We start from the raw sequence: 20,430 nt of genomic DNA, 5'->3' as shown, positions 1-20,430 counted from the left end.
GCGGAAAATCTTTTCTCTCTTAGGATTTTGACGGGATTTCCTGAATAGTCATTCATTATGATGTTTCATTTTCGGTTAGATTATTCATTTATTTATTTTTTTGTTACACCAATTTTGATAATTTTTTTTTTAATTTTTAAAAAATTCTATTAAATTCTTGTCTGTAATAAAAGTACTTGTACGTAATAAATAATTCTCTGGGATGCGTGAGATCTTATAGAGAAAGTAAATACATAATCTCCCCAAACTCTGAAATAAATAAATAAAAACAATAATTATTATGTTGTACAGTTCCATGATATTTTATGGTATAAACACACCTTTAAAAAGTGATATAGAGTCATGAAAAGTGATGAAACAAAAACTAGGTCAAAAAAATAATATGCTATGTAAGCTAGTTTTTGATCACTTTTCATAACTTTATATCACTTTTTGTAGGTGTGTTGAACTGTCATTTTGATGCGATACCCGGTCTCCATAAGATACATACAAAATTCTTATATTTTATGACCAGTTCTGAATAGTCAGGCGCTTTACAACAAACACTTAATTTAACCTCGCAAATCGCGGATTCAATTAGAGAATCGGATTGTTGAAACTCTCGTGAATATATAAAATACTATTTCTTAAAACTAGTAATCTCCAACAACGTATAGCTCTCCGAATTGAGTATACATAAAAATGTAATTACGTTACACCCCCATTTAGAAAATTAATTTGGGAAAATACATTCCAGGAATATAATAAAGCAGGTATTTATTTGAAAGTAATAACAGTAATTTCTTAACCCCTTCCCCTCCCCGTCAAGCCCAACCCCACCCCCTCTCCCGGCCGGAACACTCATTAAGGAAGGAAAATTTTAATTAAAAGCTAAAAAAGATCGCAGTTTTATAGTTTCTTCCGGCGTATTAATTTCAGCTAGTTTAATTAAATCCCGTGCCCCTTGTGAATTCTTTAAAGCGAAGAAAGGGGTTCGACATTATTATTATTGATATGGAATTAATTAAAAATGAGTTGTTCTAGAACAAGCAAAGACCAGATTAATTTGTTTGAAACAAAAAAATAGATGAATTTGAATGTAAACTTTGCCTAAGCAGTGTAATATTTTTCAATCGTAAATATACTTTAAGAGGAAGCTACCAGTCAAAAATGTGTATATTCTTGGTATCCCTTATATTGTCACGAACATAGGTAATAGGCATGGCAAAAGTGGTTTTTATTTATTTTAAATATTTTTTATAAGAAAGAAAAAAAGCTAATCAAGGTAAACTGTCGCAGATAATCTCAGTTATAATATTATATTTTTTTTAAGTTATTCCTTTTTATGCTCACATAAATTTTCTATTGAAAAAATTATGTTTTAGTAGTTTACATTTATATTTTTTCTTGAGTAATTAAATTGTTTATTTGTATTTTACCCAAAGAAAACGATAGGAAAACCTTCAATTTATCTAAAGCATAGTTTTTGGTATTCGTAGTGTAAACCAATTCGCTATAAAGTTCAATCGAAAATAGTGATTTAGCATTAAGTTTCGCCTTAATTGGTAACATGTTGCATGTAACAAACAACATGTAACATGTTAACATGTACAGGCAGACGCACAAATGTATCTATTTAGGAAGACCTAGACATTCACATGTACAACAGGCTTGATAGTGTCTATTTATACTTGGACGCGTTTCTCGCCATATTGAGGACTCCAACTCGGAGAAACTTATAATAACTGGCGAAGTTTTTGGCAGGAGAAGCAGAGGAAGATCACCAAGGCGCTGGAGTGACCAAGTATCACTGGCGTCATGTATATCGGTGTCCTTGGCTCTCCACGCAGCGCAGAACCGAACAAGCCAGCTCGACAAAAGTCATACACGGTATTAACAAATTGATTATATTTGAACCAGTCGAGTGCTCGCGTCAGTAACTTGAATATGAGTTGAGTGATTGGCGTTAGAGTTGGAAATTTCTCACCCTCATCTAAAAAATCAAATTTTTGAATTTTAATACGGATACATATAAACTGATTATAGTGCTATATAGCCATTAATTCACATATATTTTACCGTTAATGGTATATTATGGCGTGCGATCACTCGAGACGTTTTGCAAACTCGGGATAATATGCCGAAACTCACTCGAGTGGTTAAAGGACAGTTGGATATAAAAAAAAATAGTACAACCCAGGTTTTTGACCCATTTCCGACTGCCTTCTAGTTCAATTTTAGTGCTTCAATCGACAACATATATTTATGTGTGCAGTGCTATCGATTGAAATTTTTTTAAAGATATTTTTACAGCGGGTACCTACTCTTTAAATATTTAATTTTATAAGAGAAGGTGGTATTAATATTGATAAATAAATTATATTGATATTGACAAAAAAAAATCTGTATAAAAGAGATATTTTCTATACTTATCTACTTAGATTCCAGCCAAATTTTGTGTTTAAATGAAAGAATATCTTGGTTTTAACTATAATTCATATATATACGGCAAATTGCACCCGACTGCACCCCAGTACAAAATTTTTCAGAAACGAGTTTTGTAAATATTATTTTATTTTTTAAGTATTTAAAATTTTTTTCCACATATTTTATGTTTTAAGCACTTCCAAATAATGTGCAAATGTTACTTCTTATATATTCGTTAATTTTAAGGTTAAGGATATTCCTTATCCTTATGTAGAATTGCAATCACCCGAGCAGCGCAAGTTGGCATAATTCCATATTTGAAATTTTGCTTTATAAAACCGTCCATTATAAAATATCTGATTATTCTAAAGATAAATTAATTAATACTGTAAGATTGGAATTTCCAATATTATTAGTGATACTGATGCCGAATTAATTAAGGCCCCGTTTGACATATTTCGTGATGAATAATTAATTGTCCGGCGCCGGATCGCTGGCGTTGGTTGGGTCGCAGCGCGAAACTTCCCAACTTTAATTATTACCGGTGGGAAAATTGCTTTTTCGATCAATTACATTATTTTCTAATAACCAAAGCGGAGCATTCTTGCCGTTTATTTTTCTCACACAATCTAATCTGACACCGCTCTTTTTCTATTAATCGCCATTATTATTATTTATTCCAGAAGGTAGGTAATGTTATGCATTTACTGTATTTCAATCAATTACGTTATATATATGAGTACCTGTCCCAATTGAATAGAGAACAGGATTTGACGGCCTCCTGGGTTGAGTGGCTACGATACTTAGCTACAATTCCAGATGTCGGGGGATCGTATCCCGGCATGTGGATGTAATTTTTTTTTGATTCACATCTTATTTATTTAAAAAAAAAGTATGTCTGTGGCGGGTCCTAGTGTGGTAGATAAGTTCAGCAGAATTGAAATGTTGCTTGAAATGGCTTTCGCCATGTTTGTTGACCAGGTCTGAGTAGCCTGACAATTCCCCGCTTCCTTTTTCCTATCTCATTCCCCTCAGACTCATAACGTACTCCAGATGTCATAATCTCACTGTCTACAGATGCTTGAGAGCAGTTGAGACTCTTGGCGGGGCAACATAAAAAAGGAAAAACATAAAACAAACAGTAAAAATTTAGTCATATCGGTTTATTAGTTACCGTGGTAACTAGCTTTGCCATTCCTTGGTACATTTTGCCACTGTCGGACTTAAAACCAATGTGCAATTGAATAGCGCTGACGCGGTGATTTCTGTGTGTTACGCGTAATAACTTACGCGCCGTACGTTTGTATTCCCCTTGTTTTGAAGTGTTTAATTTGAATATGTCAAAGCTCCGTAACTCTTGTGGAAATTATGTTACGAACTCATAAAGCTTCGTTTACCTAGAGATGTCATACAGGTAGTACATTTTTAACGCCAGAGCTCACAGATTAAATAGATTCTTCTTTATTATTAGGTTTTATCTTCTGTATTTTTTTAAAGTTACTAGTCCCACCTTACCCTTACGGGATGCGCACTCCCCAGGACGTGTGTGTGTTGGTGTATGTACTATGTATGTGTCGGGTGGGAGGGTGGGGGTTCATGACAGGAAATTAAAAGCAATGGAGAATTCAGGAGAAAGAAATTGAAGTTTTAATACGAAAAGCCTTCCTTATTTCCGCCTACAAGAACTAGACACAATGTATCATGACGTCATTATTATTTATAGATTTTGTGTTTGTTTACAAGAACCCAATTTTAAATTCTTCAATGAAAGCATGGCACTGCATATTATTATTTGTTTAATTAATTATTTAGAATTAACGGCAAAAGTGCTATTTACTTACGTGATTGTTATTGACAGTCATAGTACAATATAGAAACAAATTTAAAAAAAAGAAAACCGATATTGTAAGATTATATAAATAAACAAGACAAAAGAAAACATATAAGTACAAAGCAAAAACAAAAGCCTGTTATGCAGTTAAATAGTTAAAATATGCACTGCTCAAATGTTTAACTAACTAACCGTTATTACGCCGTTTCCTTGCAAGAATAGGCAGAGAGGACGGACCGCCAAACAAACTCGGTCTTGACACACACTTCTTGCCTCATTCACATTCATACATCGTCTCATACATACTCTTATATTATTCTGACTCTTGACATGACCCGACTCGAGTATCTGATTCACTTGATCGTTCCATGTCTTCCTCGGGCGTCCCCGACTTCTGCTACCATTCGCATTCGCATCGTATATTTTGTTTAATTATGTTGTAATTTAATCAGGAATGACGGAAGAATGATCTGTTTGTTTAATTATTAGACCACAAACTAAGAAGAGTTGTCATGTTTAATTGCTACATAAATATGACTATATTTGATAATTTATAGAGAAATGTAGAACTGACCATTAATAACCATCCTTTACAAGTAATAATTGCAAGCGCAGAGGTCGATTCTAGTTAAATCTTCTACTCAATCTATTCTCTCTCTCTCCGTCTTGGGTCCGAGTGACCTTCCCACTTCCACAGTCCATCCCAGTAATTAAATACCGCGGCCCACCCACTCCCCCTCTTCGCAGGGGGGTCCAATGGGGGTCGGGGGCTACCCCCGCCAGCTTTCAGGTGATTTATTAAGGGGAAAGCCGAACGCTGTAATGAAATACTGGAACCAACATTGCTCCGTTTGGGATATATTAAATTTTCTCAGCTTTATTGTTAAAGTTCATCAGAGGCGCGGATATTAAAGGCGTAGTTAAGAATACCTGATTCCAACTTAATTATTGCTTCTACAAACTTTTTTCATTTTAGAATCGTTTTGACGTTAATTTCATCGCGTCGTATTTAGCGTTCATACTGGTATTGTGACATTTCTCATGCGGAAAATGCAGCAATCGCAAATGAAAAGCTGTCGTAGGATATGAGGCTAACCACCTAGAAAAAAAGAATAACACAATAAATAATGTGAACGTGTTTCATGATCCAAAAGTCTGACCATTTTTCGCTTAAAATTCATTTTAGAACCATATAGTAAAGAAGAAGACAAGAAATGCCACGTTGACATGTTTCGTGATCAAAATATTTTGTCCATCAGGACTTAAATTTCGAATACATGCAAAACTGTTTTTCATTAAGATTATAAAATTCAAATGAGATGGGATCTACGATATCAGGCGAGTGTAAGTGAGACAGAGCGTGTAATAAAGGATCTATAACCAAAAGGTACTAAGTCAGTGGCGACATTTGTTTGCATTTCGATTTTGTCTGAAAGGAACTTCTAGTTTTCTTCTTTATTCCATGTGTAGAACCTTGTTTCATCATCATAATTAAATTCAAATGGAATGGCGATATACGATGTCAGGCAAGGTCTAAGTTTGACAGAGCACGTGATAAGTGGGCTAGAACCAAAAGGTACTACTTACCTATACTAGTCCTAGAGAGAAGTCGTATTCACGTCGTCGACGAAAAGACGTGTCTTGTATAATAGACGTGTAATAGACGTGTATAATAGATAATAATATAATAAATAATAGTGTAATAATAGTGTCTTGTATAATAGACGAGTCTTGTTCGAAAACGAAAAAGACAAAAGATACGAGAACGATGACGTCTCGTAGGACCTATCTCTTGGACTACTATAAGTCAGTGGGAATATTGGTTTTCATTCGAATCTATAAGGCAGGCGTTTCTAGTGTTTTTCTTTATTTTAAGGCAAGCAGTTGACCAAAGATAGTCTGTGTAATTTTTGTAGGCTCAGGTGTGAATTGTTATGCATTGAATATTTTACTATCATTTTCCAGTTACCTTAACAAATATACGAAAAAAAAATCATTTTGATGAGATATTTGTCTTTTTTAATTTTTTTTCTCAGGATAAGCATAGCTTTTTAGCCTTTATAGACTGCATGCCACTGAATAACCAATAATTAACTTTGTGTATAGCAGAGAGGTAAATAACTGTCAGGAAAATACTAAAATAGGCTGAATGTTGAAGATATCTACATTAATGGCCTAGCCCTTCTAATTTTGAATAGTTAAATAGTGCATCCGTTTGGGCAGCCCTGGTTGTAAGTTTTTGTAGTATCAACATGAATAGTGTGTCTACTTGGCCAGCCCTCGCAAGTTTGAATAGTGCCAACATGAATAGAGCATCCGATTGGGCATACCTGGCTGTAAGTTTTTTATAATACTAACATGAATAGTTTTCCGATGGCCAGGCCTTGCAAGTTTGAATAGTGGGTCCTTTTTTAGTACCAACGTAGATAATCCGCTTTACCAGTCTTGCATGTGTGAATAGTGCCAACATGAATAATGCGTCCTTGGGCTTCCCTTGCCCTATTTTTTTTTTACCAACATGAATAGTGCGCCCGTTTGGCCATCCCTGTCTGTAAGTTTTTATATCACCCATTTCACACGGAGGGCGTATTAGGTTCCTGAAAATATTTTAAATAATGCAGAATTCAATCACAAATTATTGAGGTTTTATGCCGCGGCCGTAAAGTCCTCCGGGCCGCCGCTAGGAGTACCGTACACTCCATACCTCCACTTGGGAGGGTTGTACAATCAATCAGAGGCAAGTGCCGACTTTATGGACCAATATGTGAGATAACTTTTCTACAGGGCCCTACTAGATTTTGGAAGCTGAGAAATATAAGATTTCATGCCGTAATATCAACAATTTTCCTTCCATTTATTACTATTAACTTGTAATTAGAAACGATTATCATTAATATTTTTTCTGAATGTCACACAAGAGTCCTAATTGCTCAAAGCCAGAACGACTATTTCATCCCTAATTGGGGTCTGTTGTAAGAATTAAGTGAGGAGAAGGAGATGGGAAGTTTAATTTGTAGACCTTCATTGTAATTTTTGATTTTTAAATATATATTCAATAACATTATTACTGAATAAAAAATAAAAACTATGTATTTATCAGCAAGTTCTGCTGTGTTATTATTATTACGCGTGTTCAGATCTGGTCATCAAAGCTAGCTAAAGCCATTTCAAGCTTCCGAATGGCAATCATTCACCAGAGCGATACTGACAGTATCTACCAAGACAATTTACTTGCGTATGTTGGAATTCAAAACCGCGACCTCCGTATTCGTAGCTCAGGATCCAAACTGGTCGGACACGCAGGTACTTAATTTTTAAAAAGTAGTTACATCAAAGAATCGGTTCCATGATAACTCAACACAGTGACAATTCAACACACCTTTAAAAAGTGATATAAAGTCATTAGAAACGATGAAATAATTTTTTTTTAACCTAACCTACATAACACAGTAAATAAATTTTTTGTTTAATCACTTTCCATGACTTTATATAACTTTTTAAAGATTTGATGATTTATCCGGTCACCCAAAGAATCAACAGATATTTTTCCGATCAAATTCAAATACGCCGAAAAAATACGGTGACCGGATAAATCATCAAAATGACAATTTATCACATCTTTAAAAAGTTATATAAAGTCATGAAAAGTGATGAAACAAAAACTTTATTTACTAGGTTAAGTAGGTTAGGTTAGGTTAGGTTTGAATTTTTTTTTTTTCATAATTGCTAATGACTTTATATCACTTTTTAAAGATGTGATAAATGTTGATGATTTATCCGGTCACCGTATTTTTTAGGTGTATTTGAATTTGGTCGGAAAAATGTCTGTTGATTCTTTGGGTGACCGGATAAATCATCAAATCTTTAAAAAGTTATATAAAGTCATGGAAAGTGATGAAACAAAAAAAAATTAACTGGGTTATGTAGGTTAGGTTAGGATAGGTTAGGTTGAAAAAAAAATTATCGTTTCTAATTACTTTATATCACTTTTTAAAGGTGTGTTGAATTGTCGATGTGTTGTTTTATCATGGAACCAAAAAATACAAACAATTTTTTTTCTAAGAAAAAGAGCCGTTGAGTCCAACGGGAATATTTTATTCGTTGGTTTTGTATCTAATTTTGTATGGATCATTAAAACTAATTCTACCAATGCTTTCGCAAGGCGAAACAGCTTAACGTTGAAAAACCAATTTACCTACCTTCGACTGAAACGAAATTAATCAAGCAATCTCTTGAAGACAACCGTGCAAAAAAGTAATATCCCAGGAATTTCAAAGACGATTTGGTATAGATTTAGACTGGCAGCCATAAGTTGCGGCTAGGTTTTTCTAAATAGAACATTAAAAAAGTAATTGGCTTCGGATATTATGTTAACTCACTAGCCGGGGTAAATTAATCAATTGCGGACTGACAGCAAATTAATAATAAACTCATAAATGGACAAACGAGTTTTTAAAAAGTCTCAATAAATATGTACACATTAAATTAATATGGCTGTTAGTAGATAATTTGTAGATAAAAAGAGCGAAAGCTATTTTAGAATGTTAATTCAACAATTAAAAATTATATTTTATTGTTGTCCATGTGTTAAAATATATTATGTAAGTATTTTTTTTGAAGAGTCATTAGTTGTTAGAATTTAATTACACTGTTTACAAATTTAGTAATAAGAGTCATTAGTTGCGGAACATAAATACACATAAGAACCAATTCAAACAACGAACGTTTCGAAAACGGAACGAAACGGTCGAAAAACAACCGCCGCAGTTGATCTCATTAATATCCATCGATCGCCTAATTACAGTTTGTTGGGACGTAATTAAAAATCCGAGTGGCGGGAAAAGCGTAATTATTGCTTGACAGCGGCTTCTGTTCTGGCGGGAACGTCGAGAGAGGGACGGAAAATAAACGCAAGCAAAGGTCGGAGGGAGAGAAAAACAAGAGGGGAAAGCAATCGCTAAGCTTTTGCATTCAGTTGCGGGACGTCTGCCGCGCAGTGCACACGTGTTCTTAGTTACTCCCGGATAAAAAAAATAAAAATTATCAACGTATCTTACGAATTCGTTTACGATCTTGTATCCTGTGTGTTTTCGATCTAAATCTCACGGAATTGTGATATACTGTTTGGAAAAGGCGTAATTGACTCGGAGATATAAATTCACGAGCTCACAGTTTTAACGAAGCTGCCGCAAATTGACTAGCAGTGATTTTTATTGCCCAATTAAGTCGGTTTTGCGTGGTCGCAATTATATTTTATGACACTCGGACACTGCGGCTAAGTTCCCGACTTAATTAAAAAGCCGCCAACGAGATAAGACGACTTTAAATTAAATTTGTTGCGCCGCCATCAATCTCACACGCGAGTTAATTGGAAACAGTGAAGTGACACAATCGTTAAATTTTAATTAAGTTTGCATTGTGATCAGAGACAGAGATATCCGCTTAACTGCAGGATAACTCCTGAATGCAATCGTAGCCAACTCTAGAACAACTCCTAGCATTAATAAGTAACAGATAACAGACAGTTCGTTCAGCAATTCTTCGAACTGACTCTAATTAAATTTAATTGGATCTGTTCAATTAAAATTGTTTAGTTTCTGTAAAGACAATTAGTATTTTGTTGTAACGACTCGGGTGCGGCTGTGTGTGTGCACCCAACCTAACCTGTATTTTTAACGAACTGACAGGAGCGCAGAACAGCTGGGCAGGTTAACAAAACAACACTCAGTGGTGCGGGGCCGGTAGTAACCAGTAACCAACCAGTGTATTGTTCATTGTTGTTTACTTGGGACTGAATTGGATGTAAACAAGTTTGTGAAGTGATTTCATAGTGTCACACGAAGGACTTATTTTTATATTGGAAAGCGAATTTGGTAAGTCTACATATCATAAATATTTATTTTTTGATTTATTAAACACATCTTTACGATAGAAGTAACATTAAATGTTGTATCTTTGTTTTATATAAATTGATTCAGTAAATAAATTATAATCGTTATTTGTCTAGCCAAAACTTTGATAGATTCAAAAAAAGATTTATAATACCATTTTTATTCAACGAAAGTTTGAAATTTACTTTACAAAACAATCCCTTTGCCGCCACGTTAGATTTATTTTTGCATGGAGTGAAACTTGCGTAAGTTTCGTTTATAAATCTAAATCTAAATCTAAAACTCATAAATTACTTAAATGATCCATACCAAGAACCTTATAACCTATTTTTTGCATGTAAATAGTTGTTGAAAAGAAATTTAGAAACTTAAAAATATATTTTTTAATGCATCCTTTACCATCTCCCCCGACATGAATAGTTATATTTTGTAGCAATTTAGTTGAATTGAAATATCATTTCTGAAAAAAAATTGTACTAAGCGTGAAAAAACTGGAAAAAATGAGTTATTAGGTTCTAAGTTTAGGTTTTTATTATAAAACATTGATAATACTAGAATTTTTTAAAAGCTTATCTGCGGAATCTACCATTTTTCTTTAATTTAATAAACATAACACAATATAATCAATTTGTTGGCTTACCAAATACTAAATTTATTTAGCTGTAATGTACCTGTCTTTTTTCTGATTGGAACTGATTTCTATTTCATGTTTCCAATATTCCTTCCCTGAATGATATTTATTAAAATAATTTGTGCATATTTAGAGTGTAACGGAATCATCCGGAAAACGTCACATCATACTATCAAGAAAAATATTTAATGCACGTTTTACGATCTCCTATGGCGTAAATACCTGTTACGTAATATTTAGTGTCAATAATTTGTGCTTTTTGAGATTGAAGCGGATTTCGAAAATTTTACTACTGAAAATAGTGAATTTTTTTTTATTTAGTAATTTGATGATATCATTAACACGTGTAGTATTTATATGTATATTTTACTTTTGCCTCGATTAAAAAAGATGCAACGAAAAAAAACAAATATTTTCCATCTGTGATTTTCGACACTAAAAAAATGCCCTTGAGGTGATTTTTCACAAAAACGGCGCTATACAAATTATCCAATTATTATTATTATTATTATTATTATTATTAAAACTATTGTCATCAGAAATTCATTATAATCTAGCAAAACTGTAACCATTTAAAAAAAATCTGTCATCAAGAAACCAAAAAAATGTCACGAGCGAGGCATAAAAAAACTCATTAGACCGGTAAGCAGCAAGCGAGCAGTGTTCAAAATTTGTCGCCAACAAAAGTAACCTTATTTTAAAAACAATAAAAATACTGTATTTTTTTATACGGTAGATTAAGCATCAACTTAAAGTAGAAGATTTCACATTTTAAGATTCTTAACATTTGTGACGATAGGTATACAAAATGTTTTAAGGTCGTTTAAAATGAAATTAAATATATCTACCATTTTAGAAATTTTATTCAAAAGCACCATTACTCTTTTCATGCTATGCTGTGCTATAACATCTGTGCTGCTGTGTGGTATCTTGAAAAAATCGTGTGTGACAATGACGACTACTATGTAATAATATTAATCATTAAAAAGAATATAATATGAAAAATATAAACGAAACATGAAGCAGAACAAGAAACAGAAAATAAAAAGGTAACGGTTACAACTGGGATTGGAACCCGGGATCTGTCCTACCGGAACAACTTCGGCGTAATTTTTTCAATGTCATTTTTGACGATCTCAAATTTCAGAATTCAGAAATCAGAATTAAAAATATTGTAATTATTATTATTTTATTTAATAAAAAAAAGACCAAATTTCTCCTAGTACGAATAGCCTGATAATATTTGAAAAATTCCTACTACCACCACACTAAGCGGAAAATGTTGCTTGTGTTGTGATGGAGGACTTAGCCAGCCGAGAAATTGAACACACTACGCCTGGGTGGGATTATTTTGACAGGAATTATAAGTTTTTTTAAAGATTTTAGTGACATCCACAATGACAATTATTTTTGAATAAATTAGTTTTTAATTATTGCAGACAATATTAGCGATTCTTAAATGAAAATTTGAAACAGAAAAAGATACTTGAACACTTGAATCTAGAACCCACGCCTTGCCGCTCTACCAACTGAGCTAATGAGACCCTATCTCTTTCGATCATAATTCGAATAAGAAGTACCAACATACCTTCATTTTCTCAACGCACATTATTATTGACTGCTATCTTTATGTATGATCCCAATATTTAACTCACACTAAATGGAATCTAGATAGTGTCTTGGATAAATATATAACATATTTTTATTTTTATACCTTTTGACTTTTCTGCAAGTCTAGCAAGAATATTTATTTATCGGGTTTTACTGATTACTTTATTTCAAAAACTAGATGACGTCTACCTGGTGTTACTCGGAATTATGTTTAAGAGATAGATATATACAGAAGTGGAATTTTCTGTATGCCTTTTTAAAATATACAATTCCGCAGTATATTATGTTGATGTACCTCATAAGGTTTAGCCAGCGTTAGAAATTTTTTTTACTACTTGATTACAAAACATCGACTTCTCTACTTTCTATAAATACACTTTGCATAATTTATATACATAAACCTTCCGTAAGAATTTTTCTAAACGATAATGAAAACCCTATCAAAATCCGTGGTGTAGTTTAGAAGAACTAAGCGCACAAACAGACAAAAGCGGATAACGTTTTGTTTTATACTATTTAGATACTAGAGATAAATACTAGTTATTATTAATTCAAGGTAAAGAAATATGTTTGATTAAAAATATTGCGTGTTGTCTATAATGTGTATAGCATTCATTGTTTTGTGTTCACACAATAATCAAGAACTAATGCGAATTATTGTTTTTCAAACGAGAAAACGATCAGCCGAAACTTGTTCCGGCAACTTTATTGCTTTATCACGAAGTAATCAACGTACGAATGGTAGCTCCGTGTTCAATTAAGAATGGGTTTGCGAAGAACTGGTAATCAAATTGTAACGGAGAAATGATTTAGGATTGCCCTGCTATAAACCAATCAAGTGTGTTTAATTTTGAGAATCAAGCTGACCGTTACGCGTTTTCACCGCAGAAGTAGGTATAAAGGATGAAACGCGGCACAAAAAGTCTTGATACAAATTCCTCGCTTTATTCACCGATTCTTATCAAGTATTTTCTCTTATGAAGGCGAAGCTTAGTGCCAAATCAGTATTTTGATTAATCTTCATAACGAATTGGTGAACATTATGAATACAAAAAATGTGCTTTAGATAAATTGAAGGTTTTCCTATCGCTTCGCTTGAGTAGAATACGAATAAAAAAATAAATTTCTAAAATAAAAATATAAATGTTAGCTACTAAAAAAATATATTTTTCAATAGATAATAGATAATAAGATAATAAGGCATAAAGGAAAAACTTTAAAAATTCAAGATTATCTGTGACAGTTTCACTTGATTAATTTTTTTGCTTTCTTATAAAATTATTTAGAAATAAATCGAACTTTTCTAGACTTCGTTTGTCAAGCGATTTTAATGCCTATTACCTACAATTTAAGGTATACCAAGAATATACACATTTTTGGCTTGTAGCTTCCTCTTAAAGTCTTTCTCTGTCGTGTCCAAATTTCATCTATTTTCTCGCAATATATCCATCGCTGTCCATTCGCTCTGCACTTGGCAAAGTTGTCAGTGAAATCTAATTAAACTTCTTCAATAGTAGTATCATTTATATATAATCTAATTAAACTTATTTTAATTAATCTTTAGTATAAATCTTTAACATTCTTTGGATAAATTGAAACGTTTTCCTAAAGTTTCGCTTGTGTAAAATTGAAATAAAATTATTAATTGCGTTGTAAAAAATAGAAAAGTAAATTACACAATAATTGATTTCGTTAATTATAAACACTATTTTATGGCTAAATTATTGGTGACAGTTTCTCTTGATTAACTTTTTTCTTTGTTATAAAAATTATTCAAAAACTAAAAAAAACACCCTTGCGCTTACATCGACAATTTCTAGACTCTTATATTTATACGCATTACCTACAGGATTGCACAATACTCTTCCAGAAATGTAATACTCACACAAATTTCAAAAAGAACATTATAATTTTGTTAAAAAGTAATAATAATAACCGGTGCCCTCACCCAATTTCGAAACTATTGATGTAACAGAGTTATTTTTTAAAATTTTTTTTTTTTATTAAATTTAATATAATTACATTTAGTACAATATAAGATATGGGTAGTCCCACAAAGCTGTGACAATCAGCTTGTCTGTAGGTTCTACCATTTAATGTTATAACATAATACACATTAGCTTAAGTTTAAATATTAATACCAAATATAATGTTTAGGATAGATAAACGTTTTGTTCATTTATTAACCACTTTTTTGTCAGTTTAGGGCAGGGTTCCTCATTATTTTTCAAGTTAAAGTTTTCGTTAAATTTATTATATTTATACGCATTATATTATGATATAAGTGTAGGTATACTCACTAATATTTAAATGACTATTAAAATGACTGCCTCAACACAGGCTATCCGCTAGCCTAGTGAGGCAGGTTATAAGAATCCTCAACTTTATCTGATTGTTATGTATTCTATATATTTACATGTTTATAGTTGCAAATTTATTAAATAAAGATATATTATTATTATTACTATATTCGTGGTGACGTAAGACACACCGAAATAGATAATTACATCTGCCTTGCATCCTTTTCTGATTTCATTCGTAATACGATCGTACATGACTACTCTTACTACACAACTCTCAGGGAACTTATTAAGTTATTATCAGAGATTTATAGAATAAAGTTTGAAACGAAGACAAGTACTTTTTATAAATAATTTTAAATGTTATAAAGCAAATACTTTGTGAATAAACTTAATTATAATAATTAGAATAAAATTACTTTATTTTTAATATAAATGTATTGTATATATTTTCAATATATACAATATATAGCAATTTCAACTGGAATTAATTTTGAAGGTAACAATAAACCTAATACTAATTATTCTATTATAATTTTTTTCTAGATTATACGTAAACATGTTAACAAGTCACTTTTTACTATACATATTAATATTCTATTTAAATAAAATATTTTTTGTTATTGTAACATTCTATACCTTAATAGAATTTATTTTATATTAATTACTATATATTATCAAAGGACCTAATACTTCAATTTAAGTCAGGTCTTATATAAACCTAGTTTTCATTCAATTATTATCACACTAGAAGATATTCCAATGATTATGTATTGTCTCACTTCACTTCTATTAATAACTGTATCACTTGCAATAATATTTTTGTGTACACATTACTTGTTCTGTAATTTATTACTAATATGTTCCTGTGTACCACTGTATGCTTATAATCCTATGTATCATTCTATTGTAAAAGCCATTTCGTGGCGTTTAAATAAATATATAAAACCAACCAGTTTATAAACCAGGGTTATATAAAAACTATTTAATTTTTATTTAATTTCTTTTAATTCTTATAAAGTTTTATTTGGTTTCCACGATCGCAGTTAAGTTTTTTTTACAACATCGGTCTATTTGAAGTGATCATATATAAGACGTAAGTACGAACTACGAGTTCGTTAGCAACTGTTCATCATTAGAGTAAGGCGAACTAATGAGTGAGGAAGGCATAGAAAATTAGAATTAAGCCAATTTATCTTTTTTGATGGTTTGAAAACCGTAGACAGGAAATAATTAGAATCGAGTTGGAATTAAAAATAATTTCTTGAAATTGTAAAATAATTTCTTGAAATTGTAAAATATTTATAGTTTGTATTTGAAGCACAATATATTCCATTTGATAGAAAAACTTTAATATTTCAGCTTGCATTTGATATAAAAAAACTGTCATTTTTAGAAAAATATTCTTTATATAGCTTGATTTATTTTTGGTTCAATATGCCGTGTTACTCTTCCTCCTTCTTTAGTAAACGTTTCGAACAGCTTCACAGTGTCCATTGTCAAGGCAAAATATTTTATATTATTCATGATTTTTATTTATTATTCCTATCCTTGATCAACGTCAATAATGACCCACCTTCCTAGAATGCCATTTAAAACACCAATAACATCTCCAACTAGAAGATTAGTGAAAAACCAAGGCTTAACGGATTAAACATCATCGTTTAAAAATAGGTTAGTCGAGAGATCAAAAACATCGGATTGCGAATGAACCCAAAGATTGCGAGCTTAATACAAATTGGTTATTTTAAAAATTGGAACTGATTTGTCAAGAATTTAGACTATTCCGTGATTTTTCACGGGTCTGCGCTAGTAATCAACCATACTCATTTTGGATGTCTATGCTGTGCGTAAGGCCTGCGTGTAATGTCGTTCAATTAACTCAAATTTACTTTGAATTTAAGTGTCATTTGAAACTGTTTGTGTGAAGAATTCAGACCTTCGATAAAGTATAGGTATACAGGGTGTATCGGCACGCACCCGACAAACTATGTATTCATATTTTCACCACTGTTTTATCCTTTGTCAAAGTTTGAAAACCCATCTGGCAATATTTTATTCGAATTCCGTTGAATAATGCACGTGTGTACCTATATTGGCGCACTTTTACAATCACAACGAAATGGCACGGCACCATTCGTCTCATTTTTAACTATTATTATTTTGTGTGTGCGAAAGAGCGAAGACGCTTTTCGACATACTTGCTTATAACAGCTGTTGAACACGAAAAGCAATGCCAATGACAGTGATGAAGTGTGGAAATTTTTAATTTTTTTGTTTTTAATTGAAAAAAAATGCTACCGGACAGCAAAGTGCCCATAACATTTTTTACTCCGAATGTGCTAAGAAATAGCTGGTTAAAGTTTGTCGGGTTAGTGCCGATACACCCTGTATACACCTTCAAATAACAGAAAATTATTTTAATTGGATTTATAATATCCCGTAATTTTTAGTATGTTTTAGGTTAAAATTTAATATTAAAAAAATAAATTATAATCAAATCTAAGTTTGTGCAACTCCACATAAATTTGTATTTAAAAGTTAAAAGGTTTAGCCATAAAAAAATCGATATAATTATATTTAAAAAAGCTTAGAGCTTCACAAACGCCCCTAAGTTCATTAGTAAACTTCAATTTGTTCCGAGTCACTCGACGGAGATCCAATCAAGAAAAGGAAAGGGGAGGCTGTCGGTTGGGGGATGCGAGGCCAACTTGCAGTCAGTGTTAGTACTACCTATCTCATGTAAGTTTATTTCGCGGCCTGGAATCTGTTTCGTAGTATATCACTCTCCCCTATGATACACGGTATTCCTACTAAATATTACTAATTTACAAATCTCATTATTCATTTTTCTGTTAAAAATGGGATTGTAGGCAATTAACGAATGAATCGATAGATATCCAAACTTTAAATAAAATACCAATGTTTTGTCACGTTTGCATTTGCATTATACGTCGTTTTTGCGTTTCGTCTTGCTATATTATTAAGACAAACGCAGGTGGATGAACACGTGTTCCGATATTATTACGAATTTACCAATACTTTATCAGGAAGCGGCTTAATAAATAGCGCCCTTGAGGTAATTTTGCACCAAAACGGCGTTATACAAATCATCCAAATATCATTATTATTATTATTATTATAGCCTTAAAAATGAAAAACGTTTTGATTCTAGTAGTTGTGTTTTCTTTTGTTTTAAAGAGCCTTAATATTGGGTTAATAATGAGAAATTTAATATTGGGTTGATAATGAAAACTTCAATATTGGGTTAGTAATGAGAACTTTAATAATGGGTTGATAGTGAGAATTTTAATATTGGGTTAGTAATGAAAAGTTAAATGTTGGGTTACTAATCAGAACTTTAATATTGCGTTAGTAATGAGAACTTCTAATATTGGGTTGATAGTGACAATTTTAATATTGGGTTAGTAATGAGAATTTTAATATTGGGTTGGTAGTGAAAAATTTAATATTGGGTTAATAGTGAGATATTAATATTGGATTATAAATGAAAACTTTATGATTGGGTTAACAAAGAGAATTTTAATATGTTTGCAACGATCCTCAATTTTGATCCGTTTTTTGTGTATACTTTTCATGGTTCCATGATAACTCAACAACAATTGACAATTCAACACACCCTTAAAAAGTGGTAAAAAAGTCATTAGAAACTATGAAAAAAAATTAAAAATAACCCTAACCTAACCTAACCTACTTAACTCAGTTAATAAGGTTTTTGTTTCATCACTTTCCATGACTTTATATAAATTTTTAAAGATGTGATGAATTATCATTGTGATGATTTATCCGGTCACCATTTTTCATATATATGAAATATGTGCTTCTGTAATTCTGACTCTAAACATGAACTGATTCTGGTAATTGAAATATATTTTGTATTCGTCACCAATACTTATTCAAGATACCACACGGCAGAACAAAACCAGCACAGCGTAGCCCGATAAGTGTAATGCTGCTATCGAATGAAATGAAATACATATTTTTTTTTTATATGAATACCGCATGAAAGTCCCAACTGCTCACAACCGTCTAAAGCCAGTGAGACTTTGACATCCTTAATTATTGTATGTTGTGAGGCTGAAGGTAGTGGGGAGGGGAAGGAGACGGGGAAGAGGAACATGGGGAATGTAGGTACAGGGCTATTCAGAAATGGTCACCAAACACGGATAAAGCCATTTCGAGCAACGTTTCAATTCTAAATGGTGGTCTTAGACTAGTACCATACTAGTATCTTCCACTCTGGAACTTGCCGCAAATAAAGGTACTATACTATATTATTTTAAATGAATTATATATTAAATTACACAAAAAAAAATACAATCAAAATTGTGCATGAGCACGCCAAGAACCCGCGACATCCGAATTTCTAGTCGAGACCCTAATTAATCCTTCAACCAAAGAGGATATTTTTATTAATTACCTGAATTCTAAATAACCTTAACACTTTTTTATTTACTCAAATGTTAATATTGTTATAAACAAAAATCTTGTACTAAAAATGTAGCATCAATCTGTTGTACAATAATTGAAATCAATAAATATGATTAGGTTGATTCTGCTAATAGACGTACGTAATATGATTCCGTCACATTTCTGGGACGTCACCTAAATCTTCGTCATCCACGTAAGTAATAATTAAATTATGCGTCCGTTTCTTATCTTGTTTATTACGTTCACATCGATCTTCCACGGTACGATTTTCGGTATTTTCATTTGTAATTCAATTATGCATGGTTTTACCACACATAAGTGTTAAGGATCTCATTTGACTTGTACTGTACTGGTCATGTTAATTTTAGGTTATAAATTAATCGTTTATGCGGACACCAAAACCTATTTAGAAATAATTTAAAAAAATAAAAATAAGTCGAAGGCATAGTATGAACCACATTTAAAATTTATTGTCGTAGAGTCATACAACTGCCACGTGTAAATATGACATAAACGAAGCAAAAATAAATCAAATGAAAAAAACATAAAAAATAATCTATCCCTTGTATCTATACAGTTGGAACATGTGAATTTTCCTGTTTTTAACAAGCGTGTTTGCCCCATTGCCCATTGCGTAAAGCTTTGCATGACCAAAGCAAAGTTCCTACCGCTCCCAATATAAAAAGAAATCACCTCATTATTCACGAGTGAGTAATCAACCTGGATAAAAATTCGTTATTCACCGACTGCTTAACAACCCGAGCGGCCAACTTGACTCCGTCGGTATGCCGCCCTTAGCGAATTACCGACCGGGGTGGCATATACCAGGGGGGGTGTCTGCCTACACAAGGCAGACCACGTGGTTCGGTTTTGCGCGCGTAATCAGCGCGCCACCTGTCAACACAGACTGTCAAGTGGAAGGCCGTAATCCCAGTTGACATCTGTGACAGCGAGCGAATTCAAAATAATAATTATTATTATATCTAACCAATTATCCAGTTTAGTTGTTTGCATTAAATTTCTCGATTGAAAATAATTTGTTTTTGTTGCTTGATAATGAAAAAGCCGAAATAATAATGGAAAATTATATAAAAACGAATTTTTTCTTCATAAATTCATTTTATTGCCTTGTGAAGGCAAGATTATATGAAAATATTAATTTAGCTGTTAGAAACGTGTGGTCAACGAATGCCCGCTCCATTCATTCCCTGGCGGGATTGATAAGGTCCACATGGCGACGCCTGAGGCCCCAGACTGGCTCGCAGACCTAGATGTCCCTCTCTGACCCCCCCACCATACGAAAGAAGA

At 32.4% G+C, this 20,430-nt stretch overlaps 1 protein-coding gene across 1 annotated transcript in view; it reads left to right on the top strand.

Annotated features, from left to right (window-relative positions):
- The first annotated feature begins 9,225 nt into the window (after window positions 1–9,225).
- Window positions 9,226–20,430, top strand: part of LOC149423906 (uncharacterized) — a 225,906-nt gene continuing 214,701 nt past the window's right edge. Inside the window, exon 1 of the mRNA XM_089632181.1 lies at window positions 9,226–10,110. The gene's annotated coding sequence lies outside the window, so the exon portion shown is untranslated. The remainder of the gene's footprint in view (window positions 10,111–20,430) is intronic.

Source organism: Hesperophylax consimilis, chromosome 5 (genome assembly GCF_061612785.1).
Source record: "Hesperophylax consimilis isolate HC1 chromosome 5, BYU_Hcon_1.0, whole genome shotgun sequence".
NCBI lineage: Eukaryota > Metazoa > Arthropoda > Insecta > Trichoptera > Limnephilidae > Hesperophylax > Hesperophylax consimilis.
This window is presented reverse-complemented; position numbering and strand designations above follow the sequence as displayed.